We start from the raw sequence: 26,654 nt of genomic DNA, 5'->3' as shown, positions 1-26,654 counted from the left end.
CCTACTTTATGATATCTCTAAAACTTTTCATTTCTGGCATAGTGAAACTTTGCAAATCGTGTAGGTCTGTGGCTTTCCTTTGTCAGTTAATCTTCGACTTTGATCTTGCACTCTTCAAGCTGCTTTTGTAGACTTTTCAATCTAAGTGATTAGATCATTTGTTGATTGATAGTCTTGAATATTTAACTTGTCTACATTTTGTACTTGAGGTTCATATCGAGATCTCCAGTTAGTTGTATAGAGAACTGACATCTCGATAATTATAATGGCTTATCGAGATCTCTGAGTTCTCTATAAGTGTTTTGACTTTTCGAGGACTCTGAGTTCTCTATAAATGAATTTGGCTTGTCGAGGTCTCCAAATCTCTGCAAGTAGAAATGACTTGTCGATATCTCTGAGATCTCTATAAGCATTTTGACTTGTCGATATCTCTGAGATCTCTAATGAGAAATTTACTTGTCGATATCTCCAATCTTCATATCTTCATTTTGACTTGTCGAAATCTTTGAGTTCTCTATATGAAAAATGACTTGTCGATATCTCAGAGACCTTTATATATATTTTGACTTGTAGATATCTCTGTGATCTCTAATAAGGGATTGACTTATCGATATCTCCAATCTTCATATCTTCATTTGACTTGTCGATATCTCTGGGACTTCTCTATAAGCCAATTTGGACTTCTCGAAAAGTCATTCTGGAGTTCTCGAATGACTTCTCTATATGACTTGATCTGTGACATGTAGATATCTTGACTTAGAATATTTTTTCTGAAACAGGTTTATTCAACTCCAAGCTTCTTCACCGTTTCTGTGAGGCATGATCTTGTTAATCTTCTTTCAGAATTTATTCTTAGGCTTGAGATTGTTTATAGAAAAATACTCCAGTCTGATCTTTAACATTTTTACACACTCAAGTAATACAATACAAAATACAGATTTAGACTATCATACAACTAAATCTTAAGGTTGTCAATATGACTTAGTCTTGTTATAGTACATACATGTCTTGCACAACATTATTTGAATATTTTTATGTGATTATTCTGATATCGAAGGAATAAAATTGTGGATATTTTATTCTTATTTGATGAGTTTGTATAATTACAGACTCATTAATTTCACACATATATTGTTGAATTTGGTTAAAGATTAGGAAAATTGGAGTTTTGATGAGCTCGCCGGGGTTTGGTAAAAACTCGACGCAAAATGTTGATTTTTCATTTTCTGATTTGGTTGTGATTTTCGAGTGTTGATGTTTCGATTTTGAACGTTTTTATACTGAAAAATCTGTTCGAACTGTGTTGTTTAGGGGCCAGTCGGACCGTCGCTGGATATTGAAGGTCGCCGGCAGTTTTCTGGAAATTCCAGAATCCCGCGGCATGTTCTTCAACCTCTGGCCATGGCCGCCAGCTCCGCCACCCGATGATCCGATGGGGAAGATGATCCCTCCCCCTAAAACCAATTTGTGGATCTCCATTTTTAGGATAAATTCAAAATTCTAATTTTCAATTTCAAAATAGATTTAATTCAAAATTTAATCTAGTTAATTCTTTTAAATAACTAAGTGAATTAATTTAATTCCAAGAAAATATATTTTTTATTATTTCAAAAATTCAAATTTGATTTAAATATTCATAATTTATTTTAGCTAAATATTTATTCATTTAGTTGATCGAATAATTCATTTAATTGAATAATTTTATTTATAAATAATTAAATAAAATAAAAATATTTATAATTAAGTAAATTGATATTTTTTTAAAAAAATATATAAAGTATTGAATAATCAATTATTATTATCAATTGAATTATTATTATTTTATTCATAATAAATAAACCATTTGTGCATTTAATATGAAACGAACGCCTTTAGACTCAGAAAAATATTTAAATTTCATTAAAATTAATTTCGAGAATTAAATATTTTTTTTATCAAAAGGTCGCTAATTATACAAGTCTTTCTGAGTCGGATATTTACTAAAATGTTGTATTTTTGACCCGAATTCAGTTTTAAAAATACCAAAAGAAATTGTTTGACGATCTGACTTACACGTTATTTGAATTATGTGCATATGTGGTTCAATATTCTTGTGTTTGATTATTTTTTTATGTGTAGGATATCGTATGTGTAGACGATAGATTTTAAACGAGCAGTTCGTCATGTAATTATTATTTAGACGATTAAAATAAATCTTTTAATTTTTGATGCAGACCATTAAAGATGATCAAGACAAGATATCGTGATCAAGCGTAAATGTAATAGTAATTGCATATCAGACTTGTGTCAACCGCATGAGCGGCAAATTAAATGATTATTGAAATAAAGGATGGTGATGTCATGAGACTCCAAAATGATATGATTATGTTAATGTTAATTTGAGTTTGCGCTAAGGACTAAATGAAAGTATTCCTCTGTTATTCTAATTCCAGAATAGTTTAATATTTTACATATTAAAATATTTTGTTCTAATTATACAAGAACTCTTTCGCAATTCTACGTTGAGAATAGTTAGATGTTCTTATACATCGAAATGCTAGTTTTTAAATTAAACAAATATTCCAACTATTCTAAATTCATATAAATACAAATAGAATTAAATAAATATAATGGTCTCGGTCCAAAATAAAATAATATATATCATTCGCCTGGGTAAAAAAAAACTATTGAATCGGTTAAAAAAAAAATTAAAATGATGAGATAATTCATTTTTAAGTATAATAAACAAAATGATACTAATGATATGGGTAAAAATAAATTTAAATATAGTTAGTTAGATTTGTTGCATCGGGTTAAAACAAAATAATAAATATCAATAAAACTAAATAAAATATACTATCAAACCGTGCAAAAACAAAATTGAAATTGAATGTTTATTCGTTTGTCTATATAATGACATCAGAGAAAAACAAAATAATATATAATACTCATTCTGGTTAAATAAAATAATATTTATTCGTGATAAAAATAAAAATAAAAACAAGTTAGATGTAATTACTTGAATTTAATTAACATAACACCTTTATAATATATCTCTATATTAATTTTATAACAAAAATAATAAAATAATAATTACTTAAATCGTGAACGTGTTACACAGGCTAGTTAATTTAGTTTGTTTTTAATGGTGCCAAACCGACACTATCTTGCGGTGATTTTAATGTCATTATTACGTTCTGTTCATGATATTCAAGGTTTTTATTTTAAAATTGAGTGTTCTTTCCGAATTATTTTTTAGAGAGAATTATATTTTGCATCACTCAACTTTGACCCAAATTCAATATTGTATATTTATTTTCAAAAATTGCAGTTTGCATCCCTTTTCTTTTAAATCCGATACAAATAACACCTATTTTAAGTAATTTCGTTTATAAGATAGGGGCAAATTAGAAATTTTAGCTTAAAAATTAATTAACATATATTTTACATATTTCAAATTATATAAAAATGAATTTTATATATATTTCATTTTTTTTGAATTTTCGAGTCATACTACTAATTTGAATTTCATTTTTATTTTATGATGTTAATTTTTAAAGTTCAAAATTTCACAAAAATAATATTTTAAAGTATATCTTTAAACTTTATTTTTAATCGTATAATAAAATTTAGTAATAAATTCGTTGCATCACTTTTTTTTTAATTATTTAACGTTATTATTATTTTAGTCTGTATTAAAGGGGGAGAATTCATTAAAATAAATAATTTTAGCTTTTTTGGAATTATAAATAAAAATTTAATTACATTTTATAATAAAATTCCTGTTTTATCTCTCATTATTTTAGTTTAGTTGTAACTGTCCGAGGTGCATGTTGCATATAAATTAAAAATTAGGGTGCAATTTATGAAAATATGTATACAATATTAAATTTGAGTCAAATCAAGTATAACTTAATATATTGAATATAACATAAAAATCTCATATGAAATTGAAACTAAGTGTAATATAGAATACAATTAGTATAGAATTTTCTACCTATTTTTATAATAATGAAATTATATATAGTAATGTTACATTTGGTCTTAATTTTCCTTAGACTATATTTTTATTCATAAAAAATAGTTTTTGTGAAATTTAGAATTTATATGTTTTTTTAAGTGTAATTCTATATTATTACTTATACACATCTGTTTTTCATGGCACCTACTTGTCTATATCACTTTTGAAACTATATGATATTAGGATTTTTGTCCGATTCCTATAGTGCGGGCGGAATTTTTTTAAATTAATGTTATTATTTTGTTAATGACAAGAAAATGTGTTAAAGAATACTATAAATCATGTATTTGTTTGTTAAGTAAAGTGCATGTTAGTTTTTTATTTTGTTGAAAAAATTAAGGTAGATTTGTGAAATTATAAGTTTTATGGATTAACCATTTGAAATTATTTAAAGTTTATAAAGTTTGATAGGCTTAAGTGAGTACTATAAATTTTTAATATGAATGCATCAAGTGTATTTTTATAATAGCTAAATTTATTTTATAAAATACCAAAATTACGCTATTAAAATATACTATATAATCATATAACTCGCCATTTTTCTCACTGTTATATTGTTAAATTTAATATTAAAAATTAATAAATAAAATTAAATAAAATATTGAAAGGTTAGGATGAGGTCACTATATCTTCAAATATTAAATAATATTCCAATTAGATGGAAGTATTGATAAATATAGAATTTATTAGGACTTACTTGGTAGAAATTGTTTTTGATATCTTGAACTTTTATTTATGGTTAAAATACTTTTAATTTGGTTAGAATGTAGTGGGTTTTGTGTTAAAGTACCAATATGAATTTGTTAATAATTAATTTGTTAATCTATTTGACTTTCGTATGTTTGGTTAGTATACTATTGTGTTGTCATTTTTTTATAGTATTTAAAAAAATCAAATTGAACTAATAAATTCAATATCCCTAAAAATAATTAAATTAAAAATTAATGTGATAATTATCATTTTTCTCTTCATTTGCCACTGATAATAAATGTTAGCTTTTTGTTAAAATAATAATTAATATAAATGAATAAAAAAACTTATAAATAAGAATATCGTATTATTTAAGATATCATTAAGGTATTTGTGTAATATTACAATTTCTTATATTTTGAGGATGGACAAATGAGTTCTAAATTTTTTCAAAATTTAATTATCTTTTTACGAAATTGCTTAAATATTAACATTTGATTCAAGTGAAAAAATATCAATCATTAATAAATAAGAACAAAAATTTAAGATTTGAAAATGGAGTAGTTTATGCTATTGGTCTACAAAGTTCCTAAAAATAATAAATTAAATCCAACCTCCATTAATAAAACTCCACTAAAATTTAATAGAAGTTCAACTTCCCAACAATCTAGTAACTTAAAATTCTTGAAAAAAAACACAACTAAAATTACAATGACAACAACAAACTCTAACAAGAATCTAAGAATTAAATCAAACTCATACACTTGCTATCACACACACAGCTACCTTGCTCTGACATCTGGAAACCTACAACAAGTTAGGGACCGTCGGGAACGCTCTGGCGAGCGGTGCGCCTAACTCTGGCCATCTTTTTTCTTAACTGCAATGGTTAGCAAAATATATGAGGAAAGAAGCTCAGCAAGTAACTATATAAACCGTTCTATAATACAGTAACAATATCAATATCAACATATGAGGCATTCTACTTTGGATATTTAGGTGGAAAATTTCTATTTCTGGCTATAAAAGGGTTATGGAGAAAGATTTATTCAATACTCGACGTTTCTCAGAACGTCTAACGATTACCCCTTATCGCAACAACCCTTAAAGCATATACTCGACCATATTCTCATAGCATGCATTACGATATACTCGTATACTCCAATTTTACAATTAATCATCGAATCACATAGTACAACTCAACGATATCACATAACATACTATACCTTAATACTCCAAACCTTACTTATATAACCTTATATCGAAATGACTCATCCTTTTCTTTTTAATACCAAAATTCGAAGCAAAACACATAGTAAACCAAACAAATAACTTGACAACCAAACAACTTATTCCTTTCTTTTTAACTCAAAAATTTGAACCAAAATACACTACTAGAAATAGTAGATACAATATCGGTGTTTAGACATCAGCATGTAATGCACCCGATGTTCAAAGCATGTTTAATATCGGTTTAAAAAAGTGATGTTGAATATAAATACTGACATCGGTTTTACATAATATCGTTGTCTATGTTCAATTTTAAAATAATAAAAAATAAATGTTTTTCACTTTAACATCGGTTATTTGTACTAAGCGTTGTCTATAGCCATTTCTAAAAAATGACTAAATAAATATTTCAGTTCCCCCGCTAAGTACCCAAATTTCCCCGCTTGACAAAAAAGTTAAAAGTTATTCCCCCCTTCCCCCTTTACTCACACACCCATATATCGACTATCTCTCTATCTCTGTTTCTATCCCCATCTTTATCTCCCTCCCTCTCTCCCTCAAACCTCGATTGCAGAATTCACTTCCCTTATCTATGTCTTCCCCCACACCCCAAGGCGACTCTATCTTCTCTCTCTTTCCTCTCTCTCTCTCAAACTTGCCCTTATAAACCCTAGTTTACACCCCAATACATATTTGACATTCGAATTAGACCTAATTAAGCACAGCTTATGCTTTGAATTGGTAAGATTAGATAAAAATCGTAGATTTGGAGTTTAAAAGGATCTTTGAAACTTTGGGTATTGTTCAATTAAGTTTTAATTTCAAATTTGGTTCATTATATTTGAACGAGTCTTCGATTTTCATTTTTTTTCTCTTTAGTCTATTTTTGTTCACAAGATTATGTTAATTGGGGTTTCTTTGGGAGCCAAATGGAATATCACTTTCTTATGGTTTTTTATTTGCTATATGAATGGACAATTAGTTTCAATTCATAATTGCTTAAAGCTTCATATTAGTTTTTATATCCCCTGAAAATATATTTGCCATTCAAAGTCAAGTACCTTTTGTTATATGTATTGACATGTAGATTATATGAGATTAATGAGTTCATGTCCTACTAATCTATAACAAGTACTTACTGAATTAGTAGTTTGCATCTAAATTAAAAATTGATGCATATTTCTGAAATTAAGATGGTGGACATTCCAGATGTTGACCTCTCTCATCTTGGTGTAATGAAATATGGGAAATTTAGTGTTGAAGTGGTTGACCCAGTTTCTAACTATTTGGAGCTGATGGAAGTAAGATTACGACAAATTCATTCTTTAATGTTTTTTGAAATGCAATCTCACTTGATGTTTAGAAATGATATGATGTTTTTGATGCAATGCACGCAGTCACGGGTACTTATGCAGAACCCACCTTTCTAGACAAGCATAGAGCTAGTCCAGTATGTGTTTTTCTTTCATGTTTGATGATCGAGGATTAGTTTAAATCAACTGTCATACAAGTGTTTTTGGTAGTGGATTTATTATGATTGTGCAGAATCCTATTTTAAATGGAGTGCCTCTTGAAGATTTTGGGCATGGACATCGAGATCTGAATCTTACATAAGATAGTTTGGTGTTGATTTAGCTTAATTATTATTATAAAACATTGAAATTGATAAGTTTGGGATAGATATGCTAAAGACCTGGTCAATATTTTGTATAAAGAGAATGGACCAGAATTTGGAGTTGCAAGTGATGGTACGTTACTTGTCTTTTGTACCATCATCCCTGTTTCTACTTCTTTTCAGTTCTTAACATATAAACTTGACCTGTATTTTTAAATTTTCTCCGAGGTTATGAAGTTTACTCGTTACCATATTTTTATTTTTCCTGCAACCAATTGTTGATTTTATTTTATAGTAAATATTTGAATCATGACAGAGTAATTAGTGTGGACAGTTGTAAAGGTTTAATTGACTTTGAGTAAATTGATGACTTGCGTAGCTGTGGAATTGATGCACCTGGAGATGAAATCAGATGTTCCTCTTATATCTTGCAGGCTGCTTCTTTTTGTAAAGTCATGTATGCCATTCTTTTGATAAACCTCAGCGGTGTATAATACATTTATTAAAATAATTTCTCAGCTGACGGTGATAGAAACAAGATTATTGGTAGAGAATTTTTTGTCACCCCTTCAGACTCGGTTGCAATCATCGCAGTAAATGCGCAAAATACAATTCCTTTTTTCCAGAGTGGCCCAAAAGTAAGAAGCCTCTGTAACATTATTTTAGATTTATCCTATTTCTTATATTAGATTACACGTGCTGTTAAATTTTTAGGGTTTAGCAAGATCCATGCCAACAAGTGGTGCTCTTGACCGTGTTGCTGAGAAGTTAAATCTGCCATTTTCTGAGGTTTGGTGTTCAGAAATATTATCCAAGCGATTAATGGTTGTCAGTGCCAAAAAATGGATTGATTTTTTTTTCTTTCCTGCTTCTGCCAGGTCCCCACTGGTTGGAAATTCTTTGCAAATTTAATGGATGCTGGAGTGTTGTCAATTTATGGTGAAGAAAGTTTGGGAACAGGGTGTGACCATATTCACGAAAAGGATGACATATGGTATGTATATTTTTAAATTAATCATCCTGGTCAATTGATTATCAATGCCAGATCCAGTTAAATATGATCTAGTGTAAAATATCTCAGCAATTAATTATATTCTTTAAAACTAAATTTTAAACTTTCTAAATTGCTATCGGGTGTTGTAATACTTCCATTTTGACCCTTTGCAAGAATGGATATAAGTAATTATTAAATGCAAAATGTATATAAACCAAATTCTCTTTTTATAGTGTTACAAATTAATATTGTAAGTACTAGATTGTTCTGATTTTGGAGGCAACTTAAATACAAATTTGTCTTCCAAATATGTAAACTTGTGAGTATGTTTTGTGTCACTGATACTATAATATCCTATGGCCGCTGACTTTACTACATGTTATTGATAGGGCTGTGCTAGCTTGGCTCTCAATACCAGTTAGATTGCTTATGTACTGTACTTGCTTTTATATACTCTACATTTTGTGTAAAACTATATGAAGCTATGTAATCTTTGTACCCTTTTTGTTATCAGCAACAGATGGTACCATGGAAAAGAACTTTCACAATCAGTAAGTGTCCATTAAAATTTAAACTTAACTTTCTTTTGCTTTCAAGTATATTTTACTGTAATATATCACCTTACATGTAAGACAGTACAGAGTATTTAATCTGGTTACTAAAAAATTTAAATTAATCTCCCTTTTTAGTGTTTCTGCTAGGTGTTTATTGAAAAAAGGATTTTTAGTTAATACTCCTTGTTTCATATTAATACATATCAAGCCAACTTGATGAATAGCTAATATGTTAGTGTTCATGAAAATTATTACCCAGTCATATATAAATTATAAGGTTTATATTGCATGGCATAGACTAGGATGAACCTGAGTAAATAATTATGATACAATTTCGGTATAACATCAAAATATAAATAAATCGACACCCATAGTTAATTGGGCTTTTAAAGTCACTCTGAGAACTTATATATGGTTGTACAGACCGCATCTTGTATAATGTCAAGAATAATGATGGAAGAGCAGGGCATACAGTATTGTTGTGAGCTTGCAAACCTGTTGTGTTCAATCATGAAGGCTTTAATGACGTAACTGAAAAGATGCATGATGAACCGTCGCCTACAGTTTTGAAGAATAATATTCAATGTTTTGTCATACTGTCCGATGATCCAAGGTTAGCCAGCAACCTTTTTAAGCATATCTATCAAGTTGTTGTGTGTTTCTATATCGTTCTTATAGTTAATATCTTATCGATTTAGAATGTGTGTAAAAAATGTCACTGACCTTGGGGCTTTCTGGTTGCTGTACTTAACAAACATAATTTGATATGATTTGAATGCAACAGGGGTTTCCTCTTTCTGAGAAGCTTCATTCCGCCAATATTAACGACTGCTCCATATATTGAAGCCCTTTGTGTAAGTCCATCTAGATGATCTCTTATATATATGTAAACAGTGGACTCTTTTCTTGAACAAAACAACAAATTTCACTACCAAAATTCAAGTTTATAACAAAAGCATATATATTACATATAAATACTAGAGGTATTTACAATTGTGTATGCCTCAAAAACTTCTTTGGGCATCTCAACAACTTCAAAATGAGGGTTATATATGTGATAAATTTAAGATTCGAGGGTGTTATATGGGTTTAGATAAACATTCTGTGTGTAATACAGGTGACTTTTCCCATTTTCTATCTTACTGTTTAAAAATACTACTCCTAGGAGATACTATATCTTAAATTTGATGCTATTTTATTAGAACAAAGGTAGAGGTATTCAGGTCGCAAGCAACATCAATGAGCGTCGATCATCCATGGATACAAGGCGGCAAACTCATCGTGATTCAGATGTTGTAATATAGGTGACTTTTCTAAACCTTGATCTTCCTCTTTTTTTCCCATCATCTACTTACCTAGTACTGCTTAATAACATGTTTAGAGCAGATTGATGTGCAAGAATCGAAGGAACCTTGTAAATTAAAGGAGCAAGTAGACCATGTTAACTGCTCATGGATTCGATGCTCCTCAAACCATTAAGGTATCGGTATTAAGCATCAGTTTTACAAATTGGATCACCGAGGTGAATTAAATTTATTAAAATTAGATAAGTAACAAATATTGACATGTATCATTATTTACCAATTACTTGTAGAAAAATATATATCTAGAGTTATTTATTTTTTCTTTATTTTGCGTTTTTCTTATTTTCATTTTGTTATGGTTAATTAAGTGTGACCTTAATGAGCATATATAAATAAATAAAACTGTAGGGGTTCATTCTAGAGATGATGATTTTGATGTGGTTATGTTTTCACAGTACATTACCATTACACATAAGATCATGCCTAATTCTGCACTATTAGTTAGTCACACATTCTGCACAAATTTTTAGTTTAACTTGTTTCCTATTTAATATAAATAAGGGTAATGTAGGGAACCAAGGTGTCGCAAGCAGTGCTCTAGACAGCAAACTTCCAGACCTGGGCCAAAAAGGAAGCAGCTTCAAGCAGCGAAAATATACTCTTGGTTGAGGATCACATATAACTACATCATTTTCCTGGACGCTAACAACACTTATTTGTCGATTTAATCTTCGTACCTCTCATATAGTGTTGGAATTGTAAGAACAATGACAAGGCGTTCCAAAGTTTCCATTTGTATTAGTTACATACATGTACACTTATGATTATTGATACAAAAATAATTGTGAACTATGCTACTTCCAGTTCTGCAGTGAAGACATTTGGTATCAATGTAGCTTTATGTTTGTGTTGTATTGTTTGGTATTTTTTTATTTGTAAATGTAATTGGTTCATGTGGATATGAATAGTATTAGGATGACATGCAATATACAAAATATTAACATCACATTGGTAAATATAAAACGATGTAAAAAATATAAGAAAGACATCAGGTAAAATAATATTAAACAAAAAAGAACTAAAAAACCGATGTGAAATAGATATTTGACATCGGTTCTGAAAAGAAAATCAATGTATTTTAAGTCAAATAACATCGGTCAGAGAAACTGGTAAATGTTAAACAAAAAGATTTAACATCGGTTTCGTGAAGAACACCCATATTTTATCCATCATTTCATATCGGGGAGCTAATTTAACCGATGTCTAATCAAACATTTCACATCGGCCAACTAATCTAACCGATGTATGATCTAGCATTTCACATCGATTTGTTCGAAAGAATTTTAATAAATGACTTTTAAAGCTTGTAGGATTCATGTTTTAATGGATAAACACCTCATAATATACTCATATTCACCAAAAAATATTGTAATATAAGCTGAAATTTGTTGCAAAGACATCACATTTAATCTTAAAACCGATGTATAGCACTGTACTAGACATCGGTTGTTAACCGATGTCAAAGGCTGATGACATTTAACATCACACGCGAAGATATCGGTTCAGATTTTTTTTAACATCGGTTCTGAACCGATGTCTGATCCCATAGTTCTAGTAGTGATAATGGAACCAAGCCAAGAAATCAATATGCAACCACTTATTGTCATCATGCATTCACTTAATCTTACATGCAACTTTAAAGATCATATATCACTTAATAATAATCATCTTGCAAGTTCAAAAGTAAACATACCATATAGTTCAAATCAAAAACTACCCATTTGAGTTCTTTCCTTTAAAAACCGAACTTCACTATAACTTAAATTCAATAATCATTTCATAACGATCATTTATCACAAAGACTTGAATCAAACAAGTTATTCGATCTACTTATTTCTTAAAAATAAGCACCATTCCGACCTAATTATCAAGATAACATTCAACTCTTAAATTAACATGCAAAGTCAATTTTTATCTTTAAAGCTTATCTTCACTCAATTCTTAACAAGAAAACCCTTTAAACTCTTTTTTTACATAAAATCGAACCAAAATTCAATCATCTACATGCAAGTCCAAAAATTATCTATTAACTAGCAATGATCAACATTCATGATCAAAAATTAAATATTAACTAACAATGATCAACATGCAAGTTCAAGAATTAAGTATAAAATCAAGTTCAAATCATAACTCATCCACTCGAACCATTTAAAAGAAAAATCAAACCAAAAAATAGATATTTAAACCAAAACCCTTTGCAAAACTCGAATCAAAATAAAACCCCCCTTTTATTAGCAAAAGTTCGAACCAACATCAAAACAAAATCAAAGAAAAGCACATAATTTAGTGCACTATACTCTCTTAAGATCACACACTAAGAAATTATTTTTTCTTAGATATAACCAAGAGATGTTGATGCAAAAACCTTCTTAAACACTTACATGCAAAGAGTATATAGATAGAGGATTGAAAATGATGAAGATCAATGGCAAGATCTTTAAATTCTAAGTAGAATTTGATGTAGCATGTAGGAGAGAGAGAGAGAGAGAGAGAGAGAGAGAGAGAGAGAGAGAGAGAGAGAGAGAGAGAGAGAGAGAGAGAAAGAAAAAGAGAGAGGAAGAAAGAATTCGGGAGGGAGAGGGAGAAAGAAAAGAGAAAGAAAGAATGAGCCAAGAGGAAGAAGAGAGTGGGGAGGACGAAATGAAGAGTGAATGTATTTATAAGTGAGTGGAGGGGCAAAATGGTCTTTTTCCAACTAATTCTAGAAACTTATTTTCTTTTCTCTCTTTATTCTAAAAATCAAAATTCAATAAATCTCTCTTTTATAAAATATAAAACCTCTTTATAAAATTAGAAAATGTAACAAATCTCATTTTTAAAATAAGAAGCATAAAATTAGCTCTTATCTCATATATTCAAATAAATTTTTAAGCGAATAGATTATTCGCTATAATTTTATAAATAAATCCAAATAATAGAATTAAACTTTTATAAAATCATTTTAAAACTCAAATCATCAAAATAAATCCAACTACTATTTTTAAAAAGTCCCTTGGACTATTTTGAAAGCAACAAAGCAAATTTCACGCCATGACCATACTCAGATAATTTTATAAAAATATATAAAGGTTCAATAAACCTTATTTAAATCAAATAAATCCCTTAAAATCATTTAAAAATTTCCGGATCACATATTCATGCACATTGACAGGAAACAACATGAACTTGTTAAGTGATATTTATGTCCACTTAGAATGCTCTATAAAAGCATAAATTGATATTTTGTACTCAAGTTATTTGTGTTTTTGATGTGTTTTGTAGTATTTTTGCATTTTAGGCATATAATAGGGATCGAGGTGATTTAGCATTGCTTTGATGCTAAAATGGTGTTAGAAAGGTGTCATGAAGATTGCTCGTGCAAAGCCGTCAAGAACCAGCTGAATAAAACAAGCAGAAGAATTTTTCCAGAAGTTCGGCGTGCCCGCGCTGTGCTAGCGCGCGGCCGCACCAGAGAAGCAGAATGTCAGCGCGCCCGCACTGGTGAAGCACGCGGCCGCACCATGTCGGGATTCCAGATTCCTGTTTCAATTAGAAGACTATTTTTCTGGACTTATGGATTAATTGAGCTGCTATATAATGACAACTTAAAGACTTTTTCCATAACAGAGCTTAAGGAGAAGACATCAAGAAGACCTATAGCACAAATTCAACCAAGGGGAAGAAGATCTAGTTTATGCTTGTGATTCTTTATTTTAAGTTGTAATCTTGGATGCTCGTTTCTTGTTTTATTGAACCTAATACTCTGGATTTCGTATTTTTGTTTATTATTCGTTTTATAAAGACCTAGTTTGTTATACCATGCTTTCATCGGAACCTACAGTGATGATGAGTTCGGTTGTGGGCTAATCGTTATCATGGGGTTCTAACGATTTACTTATGGATTCCTTTAGTTAAATTGTTTCAATACCTTAGTGTGTGGTGATTGTATGATATTCTAGTATTGGTGTTCTTATTCGTCTTATGAGTGTCACGAACTTATAAAATAGCGTGTTAATCTCTATTGAAGCGAAAGTGAATTTAGGGGTTTAGAACTTGCCATGCTAGCATAGGTTCATGTATTGTTATGCATGATTCGTAGTTAATTTTAACCATCTTACTTGTCTTATATAATCATGATAGATAACTTGCACATTAAACCGTTATGTTGTCAAAATCTATAAACATATAGGGTCTCAATATAATTTGTGTCTATTCAGCTTTTATCTCTTTTGTGGATGTCTGGTAGTAAGGTAATCGTACAACGAAAGTTGGCGTTTACTAGTTTCGTGTTATCTGATTAGTGTCATCATCATTGCATGCTAAGGTTAAGAACAAAAAGGCTATTTAATGAAGTAGTAATGAATTTAGAATCCCATTTTTGTGTTATATAGGTAAATCAACCTTTTAATCTTTTAGTTAATTGCATGTTAGTTAATAATCTTAGTTATAAAACAATCTCAATTTGTTATTCGTCTTATCATTGAATAATAACCATACCATCATTGCATAAGTACATTAATTGAAATTAACCTAAACCAGTCTCTGTGGGAATGAACTATAATTAATTCTATATTACTTGCGATCGCGTATACTTGTGTGAATATTAGCGCGTGTTTTCGTCCTAACAAAACTCACATATCACGACTCATTTTGAAATATGCTCAAGCATAAAAATTTCTCCTTTTGTATTAATATTCACTTTTCGCATAATGGGTCGCATCCTGACTGACGGCCCGACGCTGAGCGTTTTCTACTACACTTCACAATCTTACTCTCTATACTAGCTGACACATCAAACTGGAATATAATATTCATTTAAACATTTCAATTTAACACATTATTCATATTCTTATGCTTAAACACCTTAATCCCTTTTTAAGACAGGTTCCGTTCAACTTGATGTCCCGACAACACAGCTTAGCCTTTTAGCTGACTCATCAAACTAGAACGAGTTACTTTACGTTCCCGGTTACTATTATACAACGATAACAGATAATCCATATAATAATTTAACCTTTTATTTTATTCACATAAATTCCAAATTACGACATAAAATTATACTTTATTCACTTAATCACGTCGCGAAATTCCCAGTCACTACATGAATAGTGAATGAGACGATTAGAAAATGACTACTCAACTCACAAATAAAAATAAACAATGTATCAAAATAATCTTACCACTTACACATAATATAATCACAAATAATATAATAAAAAGTATAACTGATAGATTATAATCATACTCTTACACATAATTATATGCTTATAAATAATACTCAAATAACTTACTAACATAAGAGACGATCCAGAAATTTGTAGTCATCAAAACTTATAGAGGCTTGTACAACACAAAAAAAAATGCTACCCAATATCTTACAGGGGCTTGCACAACAAGAAGTACGATGATACCCAAATATCTTACAGGGGCTTGCACGATAAGAAGTACAATGCTACCCAAATATCTTACAGGGGCTTGCACGATAAGAAGTAAAATGCTACCTAAATATCTTATAGGGGCTTGCACGATAATTAATATGATGCTACACAAATATCTTACATCATCTACCAAATCAAAATAATTTCATAATATAAACTACATATATCTTACAAAATACAAAGCTCAGTAATTATACATATATCATAAATAAACTCAAACTTATCTTACACAAATATCACACAACCAAAAATCACATAATATTGACTACTAACAATCAAATAAGCCTTGATCAGTTATGTAGATTATCAATTTACCCTATCAAGATCAATTAAAATGAAAATGTACGCAACACAAAAGTTGTATAGAATTCTGAAACCTTTCTAGAATGGTAAAATTTGTCAAAAATAAAGAAGTAATGAATTCATAAAGTAAATATTTATGGGCTGCTGGAACAGAAGAAAGAATCACCTCGGATCAGTCTAGTTTTTTGATGTTTAGAATAGATGATTCACAGAATTTCCAACCGAAAGTGACCGAAAATGGTATAACTCATAATTATTGAACAAATATTCAATTTAATATGATTTTTCAAAGTTTGGATATTCAAATTCCGAAGTCAAACAGGCAAGTCATACAAATTGCAGAAAAACTCATATTTAGAGACCAAATTTCACAAACAACAAAGAACGAAAGTTGTAGATAATTTTAAAAAACTTTTTAAAAAGACTGAAACCAACAAATTCTAATAGATAACGAATCAGATGATTTTAACAAGAAATCAGATCGTATACAATGAACTAGGAATATGAAAACGAAGAACAAGAGAACAAAGAAGATATCTGTACCTCCAAACCTTAGTAATCGAGAATCAAAATCAATGAATTAAGAACCCCAATCACAAGAACCCTAATTTCTTAAACTCGAAATCCAAAATCTCCGATTAAGCTTTGTTGCTCCTCTCTTTCTCCTTGGCTTGTCTTCTTTTCTCATCTTTTTTTCTCTCTTTCACTCTCCCACTTCTCTTCAACTCCCTCTTTCATAAAAACAACGCGAGTCCCTTTTTTTTTACAAAATCATATCTCTCTTTTTTTCCCTTTTTTTAAACCCTCATTTTCTTTAATAAAATTCTTACTATTTTTTAACTAGCACTCTTAAACTAATTCTGATTATAAATAAAAAAATAAACTTATACAAACTGATTTAATTATAACTCGCTAAAATATATTAAGAAATTAAATCAAGTAATCTAACTGAAAATAATAATAAAATATCATGATGTTACAGTTGTTCTTACCACTTTTGATTCATAATTACATTTTTTAATAATTTTTAAAAACTTTTTATTCCTTTTTATCAATATATTAATATTTATAAGTATGTAATGTTATTCTATTAAAATTAAATGCTTCTTATTAAATAGTGAAACGATATTTAAAAATTATACTTATGTGAAAACACTAAATAATTTGCCTCATAAATATTATTAGGTTAGGTGCACAAGAAATATTATTTTTTATCAAGTTTATTCCTGGAATAACTTTTATACATGACCCATAAAAAAAGTTATAACATATTTTATATTAAACTGAAATAATTGGTGTGTGACATAAATTATAGGAAAGTAAATGTCAATTATTTTAGTTAGGTCAATTGATAATTTTTTTATAAGTTAAAATATATAATTTCAGTGAGATCTACAAACGAAAGAAACCGAGCCGAGTCCTGTCTGAACCAAGCCGAGCATAATTTTTTTAAAAACGTACCAAGCTGAGTCGAGTTTAAAAACTGAGCCGATAAAAATGTTCATGATCGGCTCGTTTATAAACGAGCCTAGCCAAGCTGAACATGAGTTTGCTCAGGTATAGCCGAACTCGAGCCGAGTCGAGTTGTCCACTAATAGTTCACATATATTTTCTAATCGACCAAGTTTAAGGTATAATTTATAATTTTATATGTTATATGAAGATCAAATACTAATTTCATCTTACAATTATATACGCACACTCACACTATAGATTTGTTTCTTAATCCATATTATTTTATTAATTTATTTTGCAAGTCGAGTTTTAAGAACATTATCAATTTTATTTTAAATTATTAAGACATTCATACCTTTAGAAATCCTACATTATTATTAAAATTGATTGAAGTTGATTGTCAAAAATTTAGTAATTTTTGATATTTCAGTTAAATTGGTTTAGAGTAGAAAAAACATATAAAATAAAATAAAGGAAGCAAACCCCCTTTAGTTGGTCGAGAAATATATTTATTAAAAATTATTTTATCTTTTTCTTAAAAATATCATAATATTATAATTTATTTTAACAACTTCCTATTTTAATTTATTTGAAATCGTGATTTTTGTCGTTTTTATCAGAGACTTCACTGATAAAAGTGTGAGGTGAAATTTAGGATTAATTTTAATTGAAACTTATTTGTTAAAGTAATCAAATTTTAGTGATATGTATTACATTAATTATTTTTTTATTAAAATATGTATTAAATTTTAGTTCAATTAATTATTTACTTTAAAATAAGTATTAAATTTTATTAAAAATATTTAAAATCTTTATACAAGTGATTAGTAAATATTTATTATTTGTTATATATATACATTTTATCCGAGTCGAGTTACCAAGTTCGAGCTGAGTCCGAGCCAAGTTCGAACTAAATAAGTAGAGTCTGAGACTAACATACAAAAAACTCAGCTCGACTCGTTTAATTATCCGAGCTCATTTTTATATTCACGATCGACTCGTTTTAATGGAGTTTTGTTCATGAACGACTCTGTTCATTTGCAACTCTAATTTCACTACTTCAAACTTTGAAGGAAAGGTGAGCACAACTATAATAAAAGAAGGTTTAACTTGTACATTCAGCTTTAAACTTTTTTATAAAAAAGTAAAACTAATTCTATTATTAACCAAAATTTTAGTGCATCATTTTTCTGCCTGTCAATATCTCTTCCAAGTCATCTTCTCCTCTAATACCTTTTCCAAGTTTACTTTGGTCATCTTCTTCTATCAATATCTCTTCCAGATCATCTTCTCCCCCAAACATTTACCAGGTTTGTGTATTAATTCATTAGGATAATCTTCTCCACCATCATCAATTAAACATGCTAAAACAAAATAACGAAGTAAATGACTGATTAAGCCAAATTTATCAGTTGCTTTGATTACATCATAACAATACAAAAATTGAGCCATTTACTGTAACTCACAAACTGAGACACCGTAGGGTAACTTCTTTTCCAAATTAGTTAGAGTCTTACCAAAAGACATGGTAATGAATTTAGGACTTCCACTATAATATCAACATACCTTGATCTATAAAAAAATAAACTCTTCTATTAGTTTCAATTTTCATATATCATATGAAGGCCTCAATAACTTTCAGTCATTCAACTGGACTTACACAACAAAAAATTAGAGAAAATATTTTTTTTACCAAAAACACCAGACTTATCTTGTGTATGAGGAAATAAAAAAAGAGTCTAGAAATCAATATCGAAGCTTGAGTACGCTGACTCCCTATAATGATCTTTTACAATTTTTTTTGTTAGATGAAATTGATGATATCAGTATATAACTATCAGAGGTCGCCATCGGTACTTGATATTAGAGTTTGATAAAGATGACATCATCAACATTTGTCATCAATATTTGATGATCATTATTTGTCCTCAGCATTTGTTGATTTCAGTGTTTGTCAAGCTGGAAATCAGAAGATACAACATGAATATATATTTGCAGAGATATGCCGATGTAGGACATTACTTATTGTAGCGATCAATACTTGGATATGTATTAGAATTCCTTATTCACTTATAACATATTTTTTAGATTGATTGTGTAGCTGTGCAGTATATAAGCACAAGTTAGGTTAACACTATATATGTGTCGTGCATTGATATATCATACACATAATCTAGTAGTTCTCAAGGATATCTGTTCATCCTTTGAGAGAGTATTATAATCAATTTTTATTCATTAATAAAAAAACTATTCTTATCTGTTGAGTTCTTTAATTTGATTTGATTGTTTAACTGTATTCACACCACCCTCTACAGTTGATTTAAGGCCTAATAATTGGTATCAGAGCTTGTTGTTGATATACAAATAGTTTAAGATCCAAAAAATAATCATTAACGGCAGACAAAGAAACTCAACCAAATCTCCCACCACCACCAGCCACAAACCAAATTAACCACAACATGAGCAGATATGAGGCTATCAAGGTTCGAATCTTGAAGATTAATGAATATACAATCTGGAAAATCAAGATGGCCATGTTTCCGGAAGCAACAGATCCTGAATATCTGAACATGATTTATGATGGTCCACACATGCCCATGAAATTGGCTGTTGTTCGAAGAGAAAAAATGGTTGATAGGGACAAAAATGATTATACTCCTGAGTATCTTTCATCAATTATGAAAGATGCAAAAGTTACACATCTTCTGCATATCAGTCTTGATAGTGTCATGTCCAATATGATGATTGGATGTAAAACTGCCAAGGAAATTTAGGACATTTTGGAGGTTAAGTGTCAAGGCACTACTGCTATCAAGAAGAATAAAATAACAATACTCACTCAAGAGTATGAACACATTGACTCAAAAGCTGATGAGTCCTTGACTGAAATATATGACAGATTTCAAAAATTGCTGAATGACTTGTCATTGGTTGACAAAGAATATGATCCAGAAGATTCTTAACCTGAAGTTTCTTCTTGCACTCTCTGAAAAGTGGGATTTCAAAATCACATCAAAAAGGGATAACTATGAACTTGAAGATACATCTCTAGATGAGATTTATCGGATGCTGAAAACTCATGAACTGGAGATGGAGCAGAGGAGTAAGAGGAAAGGGCCTAGATCAAGACGGGCTGTACTAAGGGTTGAAGATAATCCAAGGGAGAAAGCTGGGAGAAAGAGCCATTCTAAAGGAAAGGCTATGATTGCAATGTCTGATACTGAGTCATCAAATACTGATGATGACTCAAACTATGATAATAGCTCAGACTCTGAAAATGATCATGATGATGAGAATATTCTACAGATGATTGCTCTCTTAGTTAAAAGCTTCAAGAAGATGGCCTACAAAGACTTCAAGAAAGGAAAGAGGTTTTCCAGGAAAGGCTCTAGTTCCTTAAACTCTAATAGAAGGAACTACAGGAAAAAAACTCTGATGAGAAGGAGTCAAGGTTTGGGAAAATTAACAAGTCGGGGATAAAGTGTTACAATTGTGATGGATTTGGACACTTTGCATCTGATTGCAGAAAGCCAAAAGTTGAGAAGAAATAAGCCTTGATCACAAAGAAGAATAATTGGGATGATACATCAAAAAATTTTATAAGGGTGTCAACTATGTTCTCATAACAAATGCTGATAGTGAACTTGAGAATACTGGATGAAGGTACTTCAAACTACTCTTGATTTTGATATTAATGATTTGTATGAACTAAGGTTATTTCTTAAAAATCTACATGTTAGTAATAGGGATCAAACACTTGAAAATGATAAAATCAGAATTTATAACTCTAACTTAAAGAAAAGAAATGATCACCTAGAAGTTAAGTTGATTTTCATTTTAAAAATTCAAAAAGAAAGAGATTATGTTGTGTATATTGTGTATATTAAAGATATATTATTAGAAAAACATGCCTATCCTGAAAAATAATTAGCTAAAGAAAGAGAAGTTATCAAGATTTGGACTAATTCAGGAAAATCAACTATGGGTTTAATAGAAAATGGCTGTTTGAGATCAGGATTAGGTTATGCTAATAAATCTAATTCTAATGAATTAAATGAAAAAGAAACTAAGTAGGTAGAAACAATAGATGCTGATAAAAATATAAAATTGAACAAGTCTTGGTTAAAACCTATTAAGTTTAATTTAAGTGTTGATGTTGTTAAGTCATTAAATGAAATAGGGTCAACATCAGCACTTAAGTCAAACTTAAAAACTGATAAGTGTGAATAAGTTCATATCAAGTCAGTAAATATTGGTTTAATGACTCATAAACAACTTAAACAAAAGCTGAAGGAAGTAAAAATGAAAAAGAAGGAAGAATACCCTAGATTGAGAAAAATGGAAAAGTAGGTGTTAATAAGAAAAAAAAAACAAACCCAGTCCTAATGCACCTAGAAAGGTGTTTTTAAATTGTGGTAGTACTAATCATCTTGTTGTTGCTTACAGGAAGAATAAAGGGGTAAATACTATTCCTCCTAAATCAGAGTTTAGTAATAGAACAGTTAGATATAAACCACATAATCCATGTTTTCATTGTGGTAGTGTTTGTAATTTTATTTAGACATGTAAAGAGTATCACATTTTGTATTATGATTATTATGAAGTGAAACCCTCTTTAAATAAGACAAAAGTTATTTATGCATGTATAAACTCTTATGTTAAGAATGTTAGCATAAACTCTAGTGTAAAGACTTTTGATGTAAATGTTAACAAACTTAAAAAGGCCAAAGGATCTAAGCAAGTCTGGATCCTTAAAAAGACTAATTAATTCTTATCTGATTGCAGGGTACCAAGAAGAATTCTTTTGTCTTGGATAGTGGATGTTCAGGACATATGAGTGAAAATAAAGCCCTGCTATCAAAATATAAGGATAAGGCTAGCCCAAGTGTATCTAATGGAGATGGAAACTTAGGAAAAACCCCGGGATATGGAAAAATAAAATTTGAAAATATCATCATTGAAAGTGTAGTTTTAGTTACAGGACTCAAGCATAATTTGATCAGTGTGAGTCAAAACTGTGACAGAGGTTATGAAGAATATTGTAAAATTGTCAACAATTCATATGACAATATTACAATGACCGTGTATAGACATGGTAACTTATATGAAGCCAGGGTCTCCATAAATACTGATGGTTCTGAAATTTGTCTATTAAGTAGAGCAACTGTGGAAGACAGCTGGATCTGGCATAAAAGACTTTCTCATCTCAACTTCAATAACATCAATGAACTTGTGAAAAAAGATCTTGTAAGAGGATTTACCAATGCAGTGTTTACTCCAGATGGCCTATGTGACTCTTCCCAGAAGGTCAAATTAAGAAAATCATCTTTCAAGAGTAAGACCGAATCCTCAATTCTTGAACCATATCACTTACTTCATATTGATATTTTTGGTCCAGTAAATGTAATGTCTATAACTAAGAAGAATTATGCACTTGTGATTGTTGATGTGTACACAAGATACACAAGGGTATATTTTCTACACAGCAAGGATGAGACTCCATCCATTCTCCTTGATCATGTAAAGGAACGGAAAAAGGATCAACACACAAGTGAAGATTATTAGAAATGACAATGGAAGTTAATTCAATAACAATATTATGGAAGAATTTTGTAATTACAAGAGGATCAAACATGAATTTTCTGCCTCCAGAACTCCACAACAAAATAAAGTTGTTGAAAGAAAGAACAGAACTCTTATAGAAGCTGCAAGGAGCATTCTTTAGGAAGCAAACTTGCCAACCTACTTATGGGCTGAGGCTGTGCAAACTGCATGCTTCATAAAAAACGCAACTCTGATAAACAAGCATGGAAAAACACCATTTGAGATGGTGAAGGGAAATAAGCCAAATTTGAAGTACTTTCACATTTTTGGTTGCAAGTGCTTTATTCTCAAAACTCATCGTGAACAACTTACAAAATTTGATCTAAAAGCTGATGAAGGTATTTTTGGTGGATATCCATTGTCAACAAAAGCCTTTAGAGTTTACAATATGAGAACAAGAGTGGTCATGAAATCTATTCATGTATCTTTTAACGATAAGAAAGTTACACGTCTAGAAGATAAGGATGATCATGAAGAATTGAGATTTATAAATGGAAGTACCATATGCTGGATAGGTAAATCTTGATGAACTGACAAACTCTGATACTGCAAATCCTGATATCACTTTAAACATTGATGATCCATTTATAAATGGAAATAATTCAAATATTGAAGCACATGTTGAGGGGGATCAACATGACACATGTCAAGATTCAAGTGATTCAAATCAATAAACATCAATAAATGCTTTATCAAACTTTAATTCCCTAAATAATGATGAAGCAAATACTGATAACTTTGGAAGCACTGATTCAGGGGGAGCTTCAGGAAATCATGACGGTGAACAACAAAGTGAAAATAGAGTATTCATGGATCAAGGGGAAGATCTACTTTAAGAATTCAACTTCCTTCTGCAAGAAAATGGACTAAGTCACACACTCCTGACTTAATCATTGGAAATCCTGATAGTGGTGTCAAGACCAGAAAAGCCACTCAAAATGAATGTCTCTACCATTCTTTTCTATCTCAAAATGAACCTAAAAAGTGGAAGAAGCTCTTCATGATGCTGAGTGGATCACAAAAATGCAAGAGGAGCTCAATACATTTGAAATGAACAAAGTCTGGACATTATTACCAAGAATCCAAGACCAAAGAATAGATCAGTAGTTGGTACTAAATGGGTGTTCATAAATAAGACTGACAGTGAGGGCATTATTATAAGGAATAAAGCAAGGTTGGTTGAAAGGGTTACTCACAGCAAGAAGGCATTGACTATGTTGAGACTTTTTCTCCAGTTGCAGGGCTTGAGGCCATCAGAATTTTTCTGGCCTATGCTACTCATATGAAATTCAAGGTATTCCAAATGGATGTGAAGAGTGCATTTCTGAATGGTGAACTTGATGAGGAAGTTTATGTTGAAAAGCCTCCATGGTTCATTGATCCAAAATATCAAAATCATGTCTAGGATAAGGCACTTTATGGACTAAAGCAAGCTCCAAGAGCCTGGAATGAAACAGTTGCTCAATTTTTAGTGGAAAGTGGTTTTAAAAGAGCTACCATTGATAAAACTCTATTTTATAAGTATCATGGTATGGACTTGATGCTAGTTCAGATATATGTTGATGATATCATTTTTGGTTCTACTAATGATAAACTCTGTGAGAGGTTTGCCAAGTTAATGTAGTCAAGAAATTAAATGAGTATGATGGGAGAATTAAGTTATTTTCTTAGATTACAAGTCAAGCAGACTGAAGAAGGGATCTTCATCAATAAAGCCAAATATACCTGTAATTTACTTAAAAGATTTGGAATGTAAGACAGTTCAACTGCTACAAATCCCATGGTCACTACAACCAAGTTAGATTTAAATACAGGTTCATGAGTAAATATAACTAACTACAAAGGTATGATTGTCTCATGCCATAAATTATGTTCTGTAAATGAGTTGAGAATTATATCAGCATAATTTTCAAACCCTAATGAATAAATTATGTTCTCTAACAAGCATATGTGATCAGAGTCTAGTATCTTTTTCTATGTATCAGTACTTCTTAAATTTTGATAACTTTATTAAACACTCATGCCATATATTTATGTTATTTACCATCAAAGATTCATATAGAGTATTAAACTATGATACTTTACTCTCTACAATAGTGGATGAATAAACTTTGATGATATGACTAAGTATTGTTATCAGTCAAACAAATGCATTGACTGATAAACTCTGGCAGTAGTTAATTAAATAATGATAATGGTCAAACTCTGATTGACTATTAAACACTTGTAACACCCCCAAATCCGGGGTCGGGGATCCGGGTTGTCACGAGTTCCATTTCCCTCAATAACACCCAATCTTAATAAACAATCAACTACTCTGTACTGTGACCCCACAATAAACACACACACCACAAGTTATAGTCTCAGAGATGAATACCCAAAAATAACGCAGGTCCTTATATTCCACAATTATAAACCGTTACACCTTAAAAGAGTTCTGAATAAATTTACATATTCCTTGCCATTATTACAATTCATATTATACATAAGTCTGGTTCATCAATAGTTGAAAACCTAGCCTATTGGTAGCTCTTACCTCAGCTACGGCGGCATCAATGCTTCCAGGAGACTGCGGAACATTTTCTAACCGCTTGCGAATCGGGAGCTTGGTCCTGTTCATCTTTTCTATCTGTTGTTGTGTGATGAAAGAAGAAAGCAAGGGTGAGCAGCAAGCCCACCAAAATAATATGTATAATGATTAACAATATATGAGCCTTCTCATAGTACTCATGAAAGTCTTGGTCAAAAGAAATGAACCAAGTTTGATATCTTAATGCGATGAAGTCGCAAAATATTCAGTATATATACATATATACTTTTCAAAATCTTGGAAGTCCTCTTTCATGCATAATATATACAGAGTTCCAGTTTATAACTGTATAAAAATATCGTTACAAGGTGATCTCATATATCTAATCTTGTCTCAACGTTTTTCTGAAAATCTTTGTCATGCATAAGATAATCATTTACTAGATATAAGTTTAAAAGATGAAGTTACAAGATACTCCAATATACTTATATCTTTTCTGAATACTACTTGAACTACCACCGTTCAAGTTATAATTAGTTCATCCCATAGATTAAGCTACAAGACAAAACTTGTATAGAATCAATCTTTAAAATATCATCAAAATAAAATGAAGTTACAAGATACTTCATTTGATGCAAACATCATTTTAAAAACTTGACCCTGCCAACACTCAACAATCGCCCAACCGTAGCCTTTCTATTGAAGTGCTCTGGGTAGTGTTGCGGAAATATCCAATTGGATGATGAACTCATTACGGGAGTTTGCCGCGCCAGGAAGACCACTTACGATGATCAGTCGTAGTAGTGCAACCCCACCATTTTCTACATGTAGAGGAGAACCTGTCGGATTTACTTGTCAACCGAACACTGGACTCCTAAGGAATGGACCGTCTTAGCGG

General features: G+C 30.3%; 1 long non-coding RNA gene and 1 pseudogene across 1 annotated transcript; both read left to right on the top strand.

Annotated features, from left to right (window-relative positions):
- The first annotated feature begins 7,113 nt into the window (after positions 1-7,113).
- Positions 7,114-9,009, top strand: LOC141679841 (phosphoglucomutase, chloroplastic-like; annotated as a pseudogene).
- A 1,276-nt stretch (positions 9,010-10,285) lies between these two features.
- On the top strand, positions 10,286-11,240 carry LOC141677380 (uncharacterized). The gene is made up of 3 exons (XR_012557408.1): positions 10,286-10,387; positions 10,465-10,563; positions 10,959-11,240. It is a non-coding gene; the product is annotated as an uncharacterized LOC141677380 (long non-coding RNA).
- Positions 11,241-26,654: the final 15,414 nt, after the last annotated feature.

Source organism: Apium graveolens, chromosome 8, assembly GCF_009905375.1.
Source record: "Apium graveolens cultivar Ventura chromosome 8, ASM990537v1, whole genome shotgun sequence".
In the NCBI taxonomy this organism is placed as follows: Eukaryota; Viridiplantae; Streptophyta; class Magnoliopsida; order Apiales; family Apiaceae; genus Apium; species Apium graveolens.
The sequence above is the reverse complement of the archived record's forward strand: the minus strand, read 5'-3'. Positions and strand labels throughout refer to the sequence as shown.